The sequence below is a fragment of the Microcaecilia unicolor genome, chromosome 9, assembly GCF_901765095.1.
Source record: "Microcaecilia unicolor chromosome 9, aMicUni1.1, whole genome shotgun sequence".
Lineage (NCBI taxonomy): Eukaryota > Metazoa > Chordata > Amphibia > Gymnophiona > Siphonopidae > Microcaecilia > Microcaecilia unicolor.
Window position 1 is genome coordinate 89,698,875 of NC_044039.1, and position 18,171 is coordinate 89,717,045.

Sequence of the window (18,171 nt, forward strand, 5' to 3'; positions counted from 1 at the left end):
TGCTTCCCCTGATAATATACAGACTGAACAGATTTCATTTTTGTCTTTGCCTTTGAAGACCCATCTCCATGACTTCATCAGTCTTAGAAGCCTCCTTGAAAGAGGTCTTAACTGTATTTAATCATATGGAGAAATCCCTGAATGGAGTAATGACACAGCTCTGCAGTTTCACTGAGATTTCCTCTGTGAAAATTGCAGAACAGGAGCAGAGGTTGTCTATGGTTGAGAAATCTGTGAAGATGGTTGAGACTCAAGTGACATAGAGGGGCATAATCGAACGTCGCCGACCAAATAGATCGCCAGCGATCTATGTTGGCGGCGGCACTACAGCTGGCCAGAACCGTATTATCGAAAAAGATGGCTGGACATCTTTTTTGTCGATAATATGGTTTAGCCCAGCCAAATGCCGTGGAGTTCGTCGGGTTTGAGATGGCCGGGTTTGTTTTTCAGCAATAATGGAAAGTTATGTCGGCCATCTCAAAACCCTGGCCAAATTCAAGGCATTTGGCCATGGGAGGAGCCAGAATCTTTAGTGCACTTGCCCCCCTGACATGCCAGGACACCAACCAGCCACCCTAGGGGTCACTGCGGTGGACTTCAGAAAAGCTCCCACGTGCATAGCTCCCTTACTTTGGGAGCTGAGCCCCCCACTACCCACAAATGTACTGCACCCACTAAATTTGCTCTAGGGACCTGCATACAGCCTCTAGGACTTATTGCTGCTGTATAACTTTGGCACACCAGTTCACACCTGAAGACTAATCTCTCTGAAAAAGTCCTTTCTTGAAATAAGCACATTTACTCACAGTTAACTGCAGATCAGAGGTTGTGCCCCACTGGCAAAGAGTCCCCTGGTACTAAGATTAGCAGTAGGTCAGAGCTAGCACAATGGTGTACAATGCCCTCTTTCAGCACCATTCAAGGTAAGAACTATGTTCTCTAACGTGGGTAACACAGGAAAGGGAACTAAAACTGGCTTACAAAAATGGCCACTACCGCATGGACTACAACAGGAAACAAAACAGGGCACTCTCTGACCCAGTTAGCAGGGGGGAAAAGCACCATGGGAGTAGAGCCCAGTACCCTACACCCACCACAATGCATTGCTAATGTGACTCTGCAGGGCACCTAACAGAAAAGGTGTTACACTCACCCGAGAGCTGCATCGCAACCAGGGAAAGGCTGTCGGAGGATACAACACATTCTGCTGTCATGGAGCTGGGTACAGCATTTGAGGCTGGCATACAGGCTGCAAAAAAGGTTTTTAGTATGGAAGGGGGTTGGTGACCACTGGGGGAGTATGGGGAGGTCATCCCCCATTCCCTTCAGTGGTCATCTGGTCAGTTGGGGCACCTTTTTGAGGCTTGGTCGTGAAAATAAAAGGACCGAGTAAACCTGGCAAAATACTGCTTAACGCCGCTTTTTTTTCCATTATCGGCGAAAGCCGGCCATCTGGTAGCCACGCCCATGCCCACCCATGTCCCGCCTTCGCTAATCTACCAACACGCCTCTTGAACTTTTGTCGGTGACGCGACGGGAAAGCGGCGATGCTGTCAAAAATGCCGCTTACGATTATACAGATTTTGCCGCTTTTAAGAAATCGCCGGCCATCTCCCGATTTGTGTTGGAAGATGGCCAGCGATCACTTTCGATTATAAGCTGGATAGATAACTACTGTGGTGTCTTCTGTGGTTAAGGATAATATTGCAATGCATATGAAATTGGAATTTATGGAAAATAAGGCTACAACTAAAAATCTGTGTATTTTAAATTTTCCTTGCACGCACTATCAGCTCTTGAATTGTTTAAAATGTATATCAATGAGATACTGAAATTTCCAGGTCCAGATTCTTTGAATCTGCATAATATTCAGTGCATCCCAAGAGGGAAAAAGATAGTGAATGAAGAAGGTGAAGTTGATTCTGTAGCATTTCCTGATAGTTTAGATATTTCAAAATTGTTAGAGTCTTCTCAAGAAGTAATATCTAAAAGGGCTACATTATTAGTCACCTTCCAGTCGGAAGTGCAAAAAATGTTCATTCTAACGTTATATTTTGCAAACAGTCTCCTTTTCTAGGCCAGACAATTTGTATGTTCCTAGATGCAGCTAGATCTACTCAACAGAGAAGGAAGCTGTTTCTCCTGCTTAAACCCAGAGAGGTGGCAGTAGGGGGAACTTTCTTCCTAAAGTTTCCATGTAAATGTTTGCATTACATGGTAATAGCTGTACTTTCTGGGACCCTTCTCGGCTGGAGAACTATTTTAATGAAAAGAATTTAGTAAAATAGTTATTTTTTTCTTTTATAGTATAGTTTTCTCTATGATCAGGATTGGGATAAAGTAGGTTCATGTAATTGCTTGTCTGTACACTGATACTTTAACGATTTAATGATTTTATTTTCTTGTTCTCATATTCAATGTGGTATAACTCTTTATATGGACTTGGGTAATAATTTCATTAGCACCATTATTAGTGCATTATTATTTATTTTTTTGTAATACCTTTCTTTCTTTCTGGCGTACCTTTATTTAGCTACCCATTCTATAAAGAAAAGTAGGTACCAACTTTCCTTAATACAGAGATGGAGTCATTACTTTTAAAAAGTTCTTAAGTAAAAATACTGGCTTCAGAATTAGTGAAGTAAAAATAGAAAGTGTTATCTAAAAATAAAATACTCAAGTAAAATAATAAAGTACAGCCTCTTACTGCTTTTTTTATTACAAAGTAAAAAAGTATTCTTAACAAGTTGGACCACAGAATCTAGTGTTTATAAGCAGCAGGGCTTTTTTTGAGGGGGTACTTGGGGGTACTGAGTACCGGCTCCTTTTCCATTGTCTGCTAAAATTGACCCATGGTCCCCAAGTTTTAATGAAAGAGCTCAGGCTCTACACACCAATTCTGCCTTGCCTTAGATTCTGTGACTGGTTGCAGGGGGTCTGGCTATTGTGGGGTGATCACCTCACCCCTGTAGGTTGGCCTGGCATTTGAGTACCGGCACTTTTTTTGCTAGGAAAAACTCACTGATAAGCAGTACTGCATTGTGAATATGTACATATAAACTTGTACTTTGTTTAGATCTCTGAGGGTACAATGAAACAGAAACCGAATAAATGAAATTATAAATTTAAACTAATAACTTTTTAACATGCTTTTAAATTTTATGAGCCTATGCTAAAACTATTTTGTGGAATAGGCCCCTTCCCCTAAACTCATAGTAAAGTGCTAACGAAAACTAGAACCAACTGAGGCTGATGTTCAAAGTGATTTAAGCAGGTAGGAGCCTCTCCTGCCTGCATAAATAGCTTCCTGCCGCCTAACCGTGGATATTCATTGGCACTTAACCAAACAGTGCCGCTGAATATCCCGAGACCACCCAAACAAAAGGCTGGCAGGTCAGGGGCGGTGCTGGAAATATTCAGTGCCGGCACGCACATAGCTAAGTGGCTTCATTTAGGACAGCTCAAGAGGTGTCCTAAATAAGGCTGCTTAGCTATGCAGATGCCGGCTCTGAATATCGGGCCTGTACGCGCATACTTTTCAATCCCCCACGCCAATGTTCCCTTCTTTCTCTCCCCATCCCAGCCACATCAAGACCTCCCTGCCCCCAGAAGATCTCCTGTCCCCCCCCCCAACAGCTGTGCAGGCCTACCTGAATCCCTGGTGATCCAGCAGGGTTGTTGGGGGCAGGAGCACAACCCCTTCGCTCCTGCCCCTTGTGGCACCAGTCTAAAATGGCTACTGTGACCTCTCTCGGCAACTCACAGTACTTTGTGAGGTACCATGAGCTGCCGCAAGAGGTCATGGCAGCCATTTTAGACTGGTGCCACAAAGGGCAGGAGCAAAGGGTCTGTGCTCCTGCCCCCAACAACCCTGCTAGACCACCAGGGATCCAGGTAGGCCCAGAGGAAGAGCCTGTCTGCATGGCTGGGGGAGCAGGGAATCTTCTGGAGGCGGGGGAGGGTCTTGGTGTGGGCTGGGAGAGGGAGAGAAAGAAGGGAACATTGGTAGCAGGCTTGAGGGTTCTCAGGGGTTTAGTTAAAAGAATAAAAAGAAATTTTAAAAAATTTATGTGGGCCAGCTAGCCTGATATTCAGGCAGGCCCTAATAAGTGCCGGGTGCTAAATCCACCCCAAAAAATCCCTGATATTCAGTGTCTGTGCCCAGTCATGGCCCGGCACTGAATATCGGGTGATAAGATAGCTGACAACGATCAGCGTTTTAAAAAATGTTGACCGCTGCCAACTGAGTATGGGGGGGGGGGGGGGGGGGGACTGTTTCTAACTCTAATCTGCATTCACACCAAAGTGATCCCTTGTTTTCTTTTACCTAAGGAAAAGAAACAGAATCCACATGATCACCTCAACATGACAAGCGTTGTGGAACAACAATCACGACATGTGATGTCTGCTGAGGTTATTGAACAAGCATTTGGCCTCCTTTTTGTTATTCCTAACCAGACATGCTGGAACTCCATCTACAACTCAAGGGAATGGCTTAATCGTCTAATCACAGAAAAAGGCATTGACGTCATGAATTCAGTCTGCAAACAGTTAGATGTTGCTGAATTTCATCGTTCAGAAATCATGTTTATCACAAAATACGTCTCTGTAATGAAACCCTTGATGCAAGCTTCAGACATTCTTCAGTACGAAACCAAAGCATTCATGGCCTACCTTGTGCCCCTCTTTTATTGCTGAAAGAGAAACTACAAGCATTTGAGAAGAATAACACAGATCAGACTTGTCAGCCATTAGTAAGAGGATTACTAGTGGCATATAGAAGCGCTTTGAAGAGCACTTAAGGGATGAGGAAATATAGCAGCAGCAATATTGCATCCAAAGTTCAAGACTGCATGGATCAAGGACTCTAGGCAGGAATTGCTAGCAATGGATATGCTGTTGAAAAAAACCCAAGCCAAGAGTTCAGTCACAGTTAACGCTACTGCAGATGCCACAGCGGCTCAGACACAGTTGCACGTGGATGATGATTTCTTCACTTTCAACACAGCAGACACAAACACTACACATGGTGAAGCTATTCTGTCTGCCTACACGAACTGTGTAAATTCTGTGTCAGAACTTGTTGGATATCCTGTTCTCAAAGACATCTTTTCTGAGCTAAACACTACTTTACCAGCCACTGCTGCACAGGAAGATTTGTTTAGTGCTGCTGGACAATTGTTTAGTCCAAAAAAAAAGGTTCAATGACTGATGACCATTTTGAACACCAGTTACTGAAAATCGCAAGGACAAATTAAGACCAAGTATACATATGTATTATCACATCATACCTTATGCATTGAGTTTATCCCTGTCTCATCTGCCCGCAACCTCGGAGTCATCTTTGACTCCTCCCTCTCCTTCTCTGCGCATATCCAGCAGATAGCCAAGACCTGCCGCTTCTTCCTCTTTAACATCAGCAAAATTCGCTCTTTCCTCTCTGAACACACCACCCGAACTCTCGTCCACGCTCTCATTACCTCTCGCCTTGACTACTGCAACTTACTCCTCACCGGCCTCCCACTTAGCCATCTATCCCCCCTTCAATCTGTTCAGAACTCTGCTGCACGTCTCATATTCCACCAGAACCGATATACTCATATCACTCCTCTCCTCAGGTCACTTCACTGGCTTCCAATCAGATACCGCATTCAATTCAAGCTTCTCCTTCTTACCTACAAATGCACTCAGTCTGCTGCCCCTCACTACCTTTCTACCCTCATCTCCCCTTACGTTCCTGCCCGTAACCTCCGTTCACAGGACAAATCCCTCCTCTCTGTACCCTTCTCCACCACCGCCAACTCCAGGCTCCGCTCATTCTGCCTCGCCTCACCCTATGCTTGGAACAACCTTCCTGAGCCCTTACGCCAAGCCCCCTCCCTGCCCATCTTTAAGTCTTTGCTTAAAACTCACCTCTTCAATGCTGCATTCGGCACCTAACTCTTACCGTTCAGTAAATCTAGACTGCCCCAATTTGACCGCCCCTATCAGACTGACTGTTCACTTGTCTCTTAGATTGTAAGTTCTTTGAGCAGGGACCATTCCTCTATGTTAATTTGTACAGCGCTGCGTAACCCTAGTAGCGCTTTAGAAATGTTAAGTAGTAGTAGTATCTTGTTGGGCAGAGTGGATGGACCGTACAGGTCTTTATTTGCCATCTTCTACTATGTTACTATTCCCCCAATATTCAGCCAGTGACAGTCAGCATTTTTAAAAATACTGATCGTCGCCGGCTAAATCATGCTCCGATATTCAGTGCCGGGCCATGTCCGGACACTGGCATTGAATATCGGGACATAATTTTGGGTGGGTAAGCTGCTGCAGCTTATGCAGGCCTGGCCAATATTCAGCTGAGCCTGCATACAAAAGTTATGCAGGCCCCGGCTGAATATTGGGCGACCCGCATTAAAAAAAATGTATTTTCTCCCTCCCGCGACAGCGCAGGCTCCGACATGGTTCCCCCCCACCCCGCTCCATTCCATACTGCTCCCCTGGGTAGCTCCACTCTATCCCGCTCACTCCCCCTCCCCAACTAAAGCCCCATCCCACTCCCACCTCCTGGTTAGGATAGGACCCTCCCTCGGGGCTTACCTGATCTCCATGGTGGTCCAGCGGGGCATCGGGAGCAGGAGTAAATCCTGGGAGGTGAGGATAGGATGGGTCCTTTGTTGGGGGGGTCTGGGGAGGGGGATCAGTATGGAGTAGAGCTGCTGGGTGGGGGACAACGTTGTCGGAGGGCCGCACTGCTGCGGGAGGGAAAAATAAACTTTTTTTATGCAGGACCACGGCCCGATATTCAGCCGGGGCCCGCATAAAGTTACACTTTTGTGCTGTCCTAACTTCATCCGCTTACCTAATGCTGGCCTTGGCTGAATATTGCCAGCTCCCGCGTAAGTCCTGGCTCCTTCCCAGTGCCGCCCCTTGGCCCGCCCCTGACCGGCCCTCTTTTTTGAAGGAAGATCAGAGGCGATATTCAGCAGCACTCCCTGCTTTAGTGCCGCTGAATATCCGTGGTTGGGCAGCGGCAGGTGATTTAAGCAGGCAGGAGAGGCTTCTGCCCCCTTAAATCACCAAATGTCGGCCTCTATGTTACTGTTGGGCCTTAATTCAGCATTTGATAAAAACTCAAATAAGAAAGACTAAAATAATTTTGTGTTCAACTTGTTCAATAACCTCAACATTCATCACACTTCGTGACTGTTTGTTGCACAACGCTTGTCCTTTGGCAAAAGTGGGGCCATACAGCTTTTGTAAGCTGAATCAGATTTTCCAGTTCTCGAATCAAGTTCAACTTCATTTCTTGAAAACGTTCATCATTCTCAATAAAATCAAACATGTACTGAACAGTGCACTACAAAACACAGTATGAAGTTCTTCTCAACCTACCCTGGTCTAGTTGCAGAGACTACATTCCTAAATATGTAATAACTCAAGAAAATGTCTCCTCTTCTGCATACCATATCTAAGATTACCACTTTTCCATTAGTTTAAGGAAGCATTTACATTTCAAGAGCATGCTAGCTCTATAAACCTTTCACTCATGATCATTAAAAACAGTCAGTTATGCAGATTCTACATTGTATAAACCCAGCTGTTTTCCTTGTTTATAACATCTGTGGGATATTAATGTTCCACCTGAAGTTTTTAACTGGCAGGAAACAGCCACTGACTGGTTAAATAGCATTTCGGCACATAACTGAAAATATTCAGAGTGAGATGACCACTGAATATTTGTGGTCAGCACCGAAAAGTTAATGGATTATATTGTGCGATAACCGACAATATTCAGCGCTGATCGGCTAAGTTTAGTAGGCAAATCGGACCTCATAAATAGCAGTCCTATCTTTGTCCACTATTAACTTAGAGGCCCTTGTACTAAGGTGCGTAGGTGCCAACGCGCGTTCAACACACGTCAATCTGGAACTACCACCCATCTACCACATGCCCCAGGCAGTAATTCCATTTTTTTTACACACGTCCGATGTGCGCGGCAGAAAATATTTTTTATTTTCTAACCGGGCAGTAATCGGCAGTGTACACACACTAACGATTACCGCCTGGTTAACGTGTGAGACTTTACTGCTAAGTCAGTGGGTGGCGGTAAGGTCTCAGGCCAAAAATGGACGCGTGCCAATTTTAATTTTGCCGCACGTCCATTTTTGGCCAAAAAAAGGCCCTTTTTTGCAGGTGCGCTGAAAAATGGACCTGCGTGCATCCAATGCATGCACCTACAACAGTGCAGGCCATTTTTCAGCACACCTTAGTAAAAGGACCCCTTAACTGGCCAGCTATGAATATTCGCTTAGCCAGTTAAGATAGCGCCAGCAAAAAATAAAAAAATTGGATATTCAATGCTGGTCACCAGAAATAGCCCGGAATTGAATGTTGTGGGTCAGCGCTGACCGCAGCAATTATGTGGGCTGCCTTCCACAGGCTGAATATGGCCTTATTGTCTCAGTAAACATCCTTCTTCTTTAACCTATGCATACGGATAAGTATAATTTTTCATTTATATCATTTTAGTTTGTTCTATTTTAAGTTTCTTTCTTGGTTGTATACCATATTGTTCCTTTACCTTCATTTCTTGTTGATATCTTTTTGAAAAATGTAATTATATATATATATATATATATATATATATATATATAATAGTACTCACAGAATTAAAATGCAGCGAGCAGCAAGTACTCTGAGGTGAGCAGCACTAACCTCCTGGCTGCAGTGTACAGTGCTGCACCTGGGACTATCTGGTGAGTGGGAGAGCAAGCAAGTAAGCAGCTCTAACGTCCTGGCTGCAGTGCACAGTGCTGCACATGGGAGTCTGGTGACCAAGCAAGCAGCACTAGCATCCTGACTGCAGTGCACAGTGCCGCATGTGGGACGCTGGTGGGCGAGTGAGCGCTGCACATGGGATTCTCTGGCAAGCAAGTGAGCAGCACTACCATCCTGGCTGCAGTGCGCAGTGCTGCACGTGGGACTTTCTGGTGAGTGGGGGAGTGAGCAAGTGAGTAGCACTAGTCCTGGCTGCAATGCACAGTGCCGCATGTGGGACTCTGGTGACTGGGAGAGTGAGTGACTGAGCAGCACTAATGGCTTGGTTGCAGTGCACAGTGCTGCACTTGGGACTCTCTGGTGAGTGAGCAAGCAGCACCATCCTGACTGCAGTGCACAGTGCCACTTGTGGGACTCTGGTGAGTGAGAGAGTGAGCAGCACTAATGTCCTGGCTGCAGTACACAGTGCTGCACACAGGACTTTCTGGTGAACAAGCGAGCAGCACTAACATCCTGACTGCAGTGCACAGTGCCGCATGTGGGACTCTGGTGAGTGGGCGAGTGAGCGCTGCACATGGGATTCTCTGGTGAGTGAGAGAGCAGCACTAATATCCTGGATGCAGTGCATAGTGCTGCACACGGGACTCTCTGACAAGCAAGCGAGCAGCACTACCATCCTGGCTGTAGTTCACAGTGCTGCACGTGGGACTTTCTGGTGAGTGGGGGAGTGAGCAAGTGAGTAGCTCTAACATCCTGGCTGCAGTGCACAGTGCTGCACGTGGGACTCTCTGGTGAGTGGGAGAGCGAGCAAGTGAGCAGCTCTAACATCCTGGCTGCAGTGCACAGTGCTGCACATCGGACTCTCTAGCAAGTGAGCAAGCAGCACTAGCATCCTGGCTGCAGTGCACAGTGTCACATGTGGGATTCTCTGGCGAGTGGGAGAGTGAGCGAGTGAGCAACACTGGCTGCAGTGCACACTGCTGTACATGGGACTCTGGAAGATTTGTATCTTGGCCCCTTCTAGTGAGTGTGCCTGTGCAGACTGAAGTAGTGTGGGTGTATTAAGGCAGAGACTAGGGTTTCCAAGTGAAGTCAGATGCTGGCTTGCATGTGATTGGACCCAAACCTCCAGTCCCAGCTCAGGTGTCTTTGGGACTGGAAGTTTGAGGCCCATTCAGGTGTAATCCGCATCTGTCATCACTTAGAAAGCCTGTTCAGGGAGAGAAGCACAGGTATGGAAAATACTGTTAAAAATAAAACTATTGTCCAAATTTGTACTTTGTTACTAAATAAGTACAGCTTATTTGTAACTGTAAAAAGTATGGACAAAAAAATGTAACTTGTTTCTACCCATTTCTGCTTTTACAGATTACTAATTTAATGGGTTTCAAGTTTATTTGAGGTTAGATATAGGGAGGGCTTTTGTTATACTCTTCAAGACAAGTCCTTCCCATCCATTTATAGATTTTATACAAAGGGCCATGTTTACTAAGCGGCGCAGTAGGCATGCAAATTTTTTAGTGCTCCCTAACGCTAGAGGCACCCATAGGAATATAATAGGTGTCTCTATGATTAACGCACCTTAGTAAACAGGGACCTAAGTCTCTTAACATTTTTGTTTTTTGGTGTTAATAGTTATCATGTACAAGTCAGCCTCAGACCTCTGACCTTCAAGTTAGAAAGCAACCACTTTCCAGGATGAGCTATTCTGGGCTTGATGACTGACTAGCAGTAGGTTCCTCTACATAACCAATGCGTACTGTAGTTCTGAAAGGATATGAAAGTTGTGCAACCACTGTCTTCCAGCCAATAATAATAAAAAAAAAAGGTCTAAACTTCCACCCTGAAGCCTTAGCCAGCAGTCCAGCAGAAGAGATTTAGGGCTCTTTTTGAAAAGCTGTGCTACTGATCAGTGGCGTGCAGAATGCGAAGAAGCCCATTTTATTCCCATAGGCTTCGTCACATTCAGCTCTCCGCTAATCGGTAGCACAGCTTTGTAAAAGGAGCCAGGGCCACCGAGAGACTGAGCCGGGCCCGAGGCAAGGCCACCACCAGCCCCCCCCCCCCCCCCCAGGATCATTGCCACCACCGGGGCCCCCCCCCCCAGGATCCGCTGCCCCATCTTCCCCGATTGCTGCTGCCGCCCGACATAACTGTTAGGTACCTTGGCTGGCGGGAATCCCAAGGCCCTGCCAGCAAGAACTCGTCCTCCAGCGCTGCTCTTCTTCCTTCTGCCGTGTGGCCTTCTCCTGCAGCTGCTTTTTCTCTCAGGTCGCGCATGAGCGGCCTGAGGGTAAAAGCAGCCTGCAGGGGAAGGCAGTGTGGCAGACTGTGAAAAAGAGTAGCCTGCTGTGTCTGTTCCTCCAGGTCCTCCCTAGTCTCCAAAGGGGGCCCGGTGCCAGAGTTTTCTCTCTCCTGCTCCTGTCGGGACACGATCACCCGGGTCCCAACAGGAGCAGGAGAGACAGAGGGATCCCGGCACCAGGTCCCCCTTGAAGGCCTGGGCCAAGGAAATTTTGCCCCCCTGTTCCACCCCTCGGCGTCCCTAAAAGGAGCCCTTAGATTCCAAACTAAATGCTGGTGGGCAGCCTTATCTAGGGCTAAAAGGCGCAATCATGAATTATCTCTATCTAACCCTGTTTTTTTGGAACTCATTCTGCTCTGGATTTCGTGTCCCTCAGGGGCTTCACTGATCCAGGCTACTTTTATTCTTTTCGGGTTATTTTTACTAAACTGCAGTAAGCGCTAGCCCACGCTTCCCGCAGCTTAAGGAGACTTACTGTGGGATGTGCTCAGGAAACCTGCAGTAAATTTTAGAACTGTGCACACAGACCACATGCTATAAAATTTTATTTTATAGTGCGGAAGGGGTGTGTCTAGAAGGCAGAAAATGGGTGTTTTTGTGCTAATTAGCACATCTACATTACCACGCGCTGAACAGCACAGGATTAGCACATAAGGCCTTACTGCCTTCAAACTTGGTGGCAGTAAGTTCTCATGCACTAATTTTTATTAATGGCCGAACGCTAATGGCAAAATTAGCACATGACCAAAAAAATATAAAATCGGCCATTTTCTGACTGGGGTAAAAAATTGTCTTAGCACATGGGAAAGACCCACATAAGGGCATGCTAAGGCCACTTTTTATTGAAGCTTAGTAAAAAAGGATCCTTTAGTAACATAGGGCTCCTTTTACAAAGCCACACTAGTGATTCCTGCGCATCAAATGCGACGAAGCCCCTACTAGGGACAAAGAAAGTATCTGCATATAATATTTGTAAACCACTTTGGCTGTACCCACAGAAAGGCGGTACATCAAATCCATGACTCTTTACCCTTTAAAATCCTATGGGCTTCTTCGCTGGAATCGCTAGCGCAGCTTTGTAAAAGGAGCCCATACTGCACTGATCCTATGAGGTAGTGACCTGCTCTGAAGGAGAAACATCAGGACCAACTTCTTAGTTTTCACAGTCCCCTGATAGTTTCTTGGCTTTCTATACTTTAGCTCATAGTAGCTGCATGCAGACATTACTACACTTCCATAAAATCGTATAAGGATTTTATTTTTTAAGGTGGAAATGTAAAAGTCTTTACTTGATAGCAGAGCTGCCAAGTTATTCAGTGAATTTTTGACCAGTCTTGGTTTTAAACTTACATCCCCAAACTGTGTGGGTTTTATAGGCCCTGATTTTACCCATTGAAATCAGTGCAGCAGGTCTCATAAAGTATCACCACCAACTTTACATATATAGGCACTCAATTATGGAATGCTCTACCCAAACAAGTAAAATCTACTCAGAACTACCTAAATTTTCTGAAAATTATTGAAATCAGTATTGTTTAAGAAGGCATATTCCCCAGGTTTAACCTAACTTGAATTAACTATTACTATAAATTCAGATCCAAGGAGAATAATTACCTGTTATTATCACTTGCCTTTGATGTTTAATTGTTATTTTATATCTTATTCTCAATTTGTATAATTGTTTTTCTTGTACTGTAGCTTGCACTACAGACTTTGTAAGCCACTTTGAGCCTGCGATCAGTGGGAAAATGTGGGATATAAATGCAATAATAAATAAATAAAATAAATCAGGATGGGCCTAAAATCTTCTTCCTGGAAATAGGTAACTTGGAAGCTCACTGACATGATACAAATGTATATTATACCTCTGGAATATTTCTTCAGTTGTGTTTGGACTCGACGAACCTGCAGCCCTTAACAATTGGCTTGCTTTTGACTGTAGCTGTTCCTAGAGTTTGAATCTGAAAAGCTTATGAGCTACTGGACATCTCCAGGTCATCAGGGGCAATAAGAACATAAGAATAGCCATACTGGGTGAGACCAATGGTCCATCTAGTCCAGTATCCTGTTTCTAAAAGTGGCCAACCCAGGTCACAAGTACCTGTCAGAAACCCAAAATAGTAACATTAAAAAACAAATAGGAGTAGTGTAAACTTGGCAACAAAAAACAGCTAATGAGTGCTCAAGCATCACTTTCTCCTTCACTTTTCAAATTATTAATGCAGTCCTTGGGAGCTACTCTTGATCAAGATGATCTGATACGTTATCCTTTATTACAACTTGCGTTTTTATAATAGATAACTCAATTGCATTCCATAGACTTAAATTAAATAAGAGTAAAACCAAGTTTTTATGGCTGGGTCCAAAAGCAGATCCAAGATATGTTGAGTCCATATCTTTGGATGGCAACCAGTTTTCTTTGGATAGACCATCTACTGTCTATACAGTGTCATAATCAATTAAACATTCTTTTATATTGTTGAGGGTCTTTAGAAAATATTTCAGTCTAGTGGCTTTCAGAATTTTAGTTCAATCTTTAAATCTCTCTAGATTGGACTACTGTAATCTAACGTTAGCTGTTTGTTCTAAATCATTGATCCACCATTTACAGCTGGTACAAAATTCTGCTGTTAGGCTGATTTTGGGATTATCTTGATTTAAGTCACTTCAATCTTTCTATTCTAGGCTTCATTAGTTACCAGTTATAGAGAGAATATAATTTAAATTAGGTAATACCACTTTTAAAATTCTTATTGGGGAAATTCCTTATTATATGTTGAATTTAGTATCCTTATTGCGAGGACCTTCCTCTGGATATAATACTTGTAATCTTTTTCAACTTAGATTTCCAATGTATAAGAATTTTAAATCAATCAAACATCTTACTTTGTTTATCCCGTATCAGATGTCTAAACCTCTAGAACCAACTTCCAGTGTTCTTGAGGTCTGGTACCCATTATTTTCAATTCAGAAAGAATCTAAACCCTTTTTATTCTGTAAGGCAGGTCTATCTAATGCTTCTATGGTTTGTTAAGGTGGGTTTATTTAATGTTTAATATATATTATTAGTCTGTTCTAATTATTTCTAGCTCCTGGACTGATTGGTCCAGTTCTTGATTACTGTAATCCGTCCTTGAACTGAATAGGTATAGACGGAAGACAAGAACTGGTGTAACATAACATAACTCTTCATCTCGATGCTACTATAGCTACATCCTTTGTTGTGGAAGTTTATTCATATTGATAAAAACACTAAGGGGTCCTTTTACTAAGGTTTGCTGAAAAATGGGCTGCGGTAGTGTAGGCACAGGTTTTGGGTGTGCATAGAATCATTTTTCAGCGCACCTGTAAAAAAGGCCATATATAGAACAAGGAGGTATCAGATGGTCACAAATGTGAGCTATCAGATCTCTTATAGCTCCAGCTATTCCAGATCCAAGCTCCTTAGGACTTCATCAATCATTTACCACACATGCCATATTTATTTTATTTTTCACTTCCTTTTAATAAAACATAAACTTACTAATAAGCAAAAATGCTGTTCTAAACCAAATTCTTGACACACCAAGAAGTCAGCAAAAAAGTTAACAATATAAAGCAAAAGTAAGAAAGTAACTAGTTATATTACCCACATGTGTGGAACACAGCGCTGAGAAGCTCATTCAAAACACCCGACGCCTACAACAAACAAATGGTGTTTCGGTCCACCTGACCTGCTTCAGGGGATTGGTGAGCAGTTGCTGAGATAATCAGATGAAATGGCACATCAACTTGTCCAAACCTTTTTTAAACCCAGATACACTAACCACTGTTACCACATCCTTCAGCAACGAGTTTCAGGGCTTAACTATTCGTTGAATGAAAAAACATTTCCTCCTATTTGTTTTAATAGTATTTCCATGTAATTTCATTGAGTGTCCCCTGGTCTTTGTACTTTTTGAAAAAGTGAAAAATCGATTCACTTCTACTCGTTCTACATCAGTCAGGATTTTATAGACCTCAATCATAATTTCCCTCAGTCATCTCTTTTCCAAGCTGAAGAGCCCTAACCTCTTTAGCCTTTCCTCATATGAGAGGAGTTCCATCCCTTTATCATTTTGGTTGCTCTTCTTTGAACGTTTTCTAATTCCGCTATATCTTTTTTGATACAGCGACCAGAACTGAACTCAATACTCAGGTGAGGTCGCAATCTATGTTTATTGGCCCTTAGTATACTCCCTTTCAGAGCCTGTTGATCAAAGCGGTTCACATACAATACAGAAGAAAGGAACACCAATTAATCAATAGGAAAGAGCCAGCAAAGAAGGGAACAAGAGCAAAGGACAGAGAGGGCCATAGCTTAGGCAGGTTTGTCATACTGGATCAGTATTTCCTGTAGGAGAGCTCTGTACAAAGAGTAAGGCATACAGAGCTCCAAAGGTTAGGACAGTACTTACTTTGAAGACATCTTCTTTTGGAACAATACAGCTTTGTCTGAAGTGATTCCATGAACTTAGTCATATGTCTGGACCCTATTTCTGGGATAAGCAGTTTAAAATGTTTTGTACTTTTTGGGGATCTTGCCAGGTATTTGTGACCTGGATTGGCCACTGTTGGAAACAGGATGCTGGGCTTGATGGACCTTTGTTGTGTCCCAGTATGGCAATACTTATGTACTTATGTAGATCCAGTCCTGCAGTCAATGGGAGTAAAAGCTTCATATTTCTAATTTATTCTCATTTGATATATTGCCTGGGGCTATGTCTTCACAGCAGTTTACAATAGTAAATGCCATTATAAAAGGAAGAATTACAAAATTACAAATCAAATCAAATCAAAAACGTGCATCTTCTCATACCAGATTCCATACACTAGAAACCAAGACCGTCTCACCCTGTCCCTGAATGACCTAGCTCCATTCATTTGATCCCAGCTATGCTTCTCGCCAGGTCACAGCAGCATGTGGCAGTTCTTTTTATATTACTTTTGGTGTTCCCTAGTGCATTTCTGTTTCTAGTTCTCCAGTGTTGCACTGCATGTAGAGTGAGTTTTCAGTTAAATTTTTGTCTGCATATTTCTAACTTTCATTTGTGGTGTCTTGTTCTGTACTTGGTGAGGGTTGTGTGCATTTTGCTTGTGTGACTGAGGTGTGGTGTTCTAATAGTGTTAATTGCTCACCTCGTGTGGAGCATGTGCTTGTTCTTGTTTTCCAGTAAGAGGTGTGTTGGTGTCTTATGGGCTGATGTACTATGTCAGTATTGCCTTCTTATATAGTCTGTGGCTCATAACAGAGGGTGTGGCTATTGTGAGGGTGTGGCTACCATAGGGGTGGGGCCATTGATAATTGCCTCATTCCCGAGGGTTGGCCCTAAATGAGTAAATTCACCTTTTTCTCCTGGAAATATGCTTGTAATTTAGGTGGAATAGAGTTGATGTAAGTGTTCACACCTAGAAGTTAGAGATAGGTGTGTAACTTATACTAGTCTATAAGTTACCAGCTTAAATGCGAGTCCTCCCATGCTCTGTTGAGGTTCCACCCGTGTGTGAACTATGTGCTATGTAATATATGCGCATATTTATAAGAACATAACATAAGCGTTGCCATACTGGGACAGACCGAAGGTCCATCAAGCCCAGTATCCTGTTTCCAACAGTGGCCAATCCAGGTCACAAGAACCTGGCAAGATCCCAGAATAGTAAAATTGATTTTATGCCGCTTATTTTAGAAATAAGCACTGGATTTTCCTAAGTTCAGCTTAATAATGGCTTATAGACTTTTCTTTTAGGAAATTATCCAAACCTTTTTTAAAACCCTGCTAAGCTAACTGCTTTTAAAACATTCCCTGGCAATGAATTCCAGAGTTTAATTACAAATTGAATGAAGAAACATATTCTTTGGTTTGCTTTAAATTTACTACTTAGTAGCTTCATTGCATGCCCCCAGAGTCTTAGTATTTTTGGAAAAAGTAAGCAAGCGATTCACGTCTACCCTTTCCACTCCACTCAGTATGTTATAAGCCTCTATCATATCTCTCTTCAGCTGTGAAAGAAGTCTATAAAATACTGAATAGAATAGCGCTTTGGCAGAATTTTGGCAATACATGTGTATGTGCACACATATGCACAAATATGCAAGCATTCTAAACATTTGCTCAATTGAGGCTAGATTCAGTAAATGGTGCTGAAACATTAGCACTCAAAAATGAGCCCCCATTATAGAATTACCATAGACTGCTATGGGATTTGGGTGCACATTGTTATAGAATAGTGCATAGCAGATGTGCGTGCAAATTCCAATTAGTGCCAATTAGCACCCAATTTTGGTGCTAACACCCATATTCTATGTATCGCACCTTGATTTCCATGCAGAAATTGAAGCTTATTCTATAACAATGCGCATAACCTAATTGTTTAAGTAACCAATCAATTCTGTCAATTGGATGTTAACAAGCAATTGTCAGCACTAATTGGCATTAATTAAGATTTATGCACACAACTTGCTAAGTGTATGCTTTAACGTGGTGCGATTAAATTCTAAACAAAAAAACAGCACCATGGGCCTTTAAAAATGGAACACAGTTCTTTAATGAATGAGCCTTGACAAAAAGACCCGACACGGGCTGTGTTTCAGTGACTAGCACCTGCATCAGGGGTCACAGTGATGACATGGAAAACTTGGGGAATAACTCAAATATATTCCTCTACAATATATTATTCCTTACCCCACGTCTCATATAGTAAAAGCTACAAAGCAACAAGGCACTTTCACTTTCTGTATCCAAATGCGCATAACCTAATTGTTTAAGTAACCAAGCAATTCTGTCAATTGGATGTTAACAAGCAATTGTCAGCACTAATTGGCAATAATTAAGATTTATGCACACAACTTGCTAAGTGTATTCTTTAACGTGGTGCAATTAAATTCTAAGTCATATAATTGAAAATAGAGCATGGCCATGGGTGGAGCATTGACTTTTCTAAAATCTATGCACGTTGTTATAGAATACACCACTCTGCATCTAATTTAGGTGTCAGGATTTATGTCAAGTAAAACATGGCGTTAATGACTGCAACTAGATTTGGTCCTGTGGAGAGGCGCTCTGTGTAATTCTATA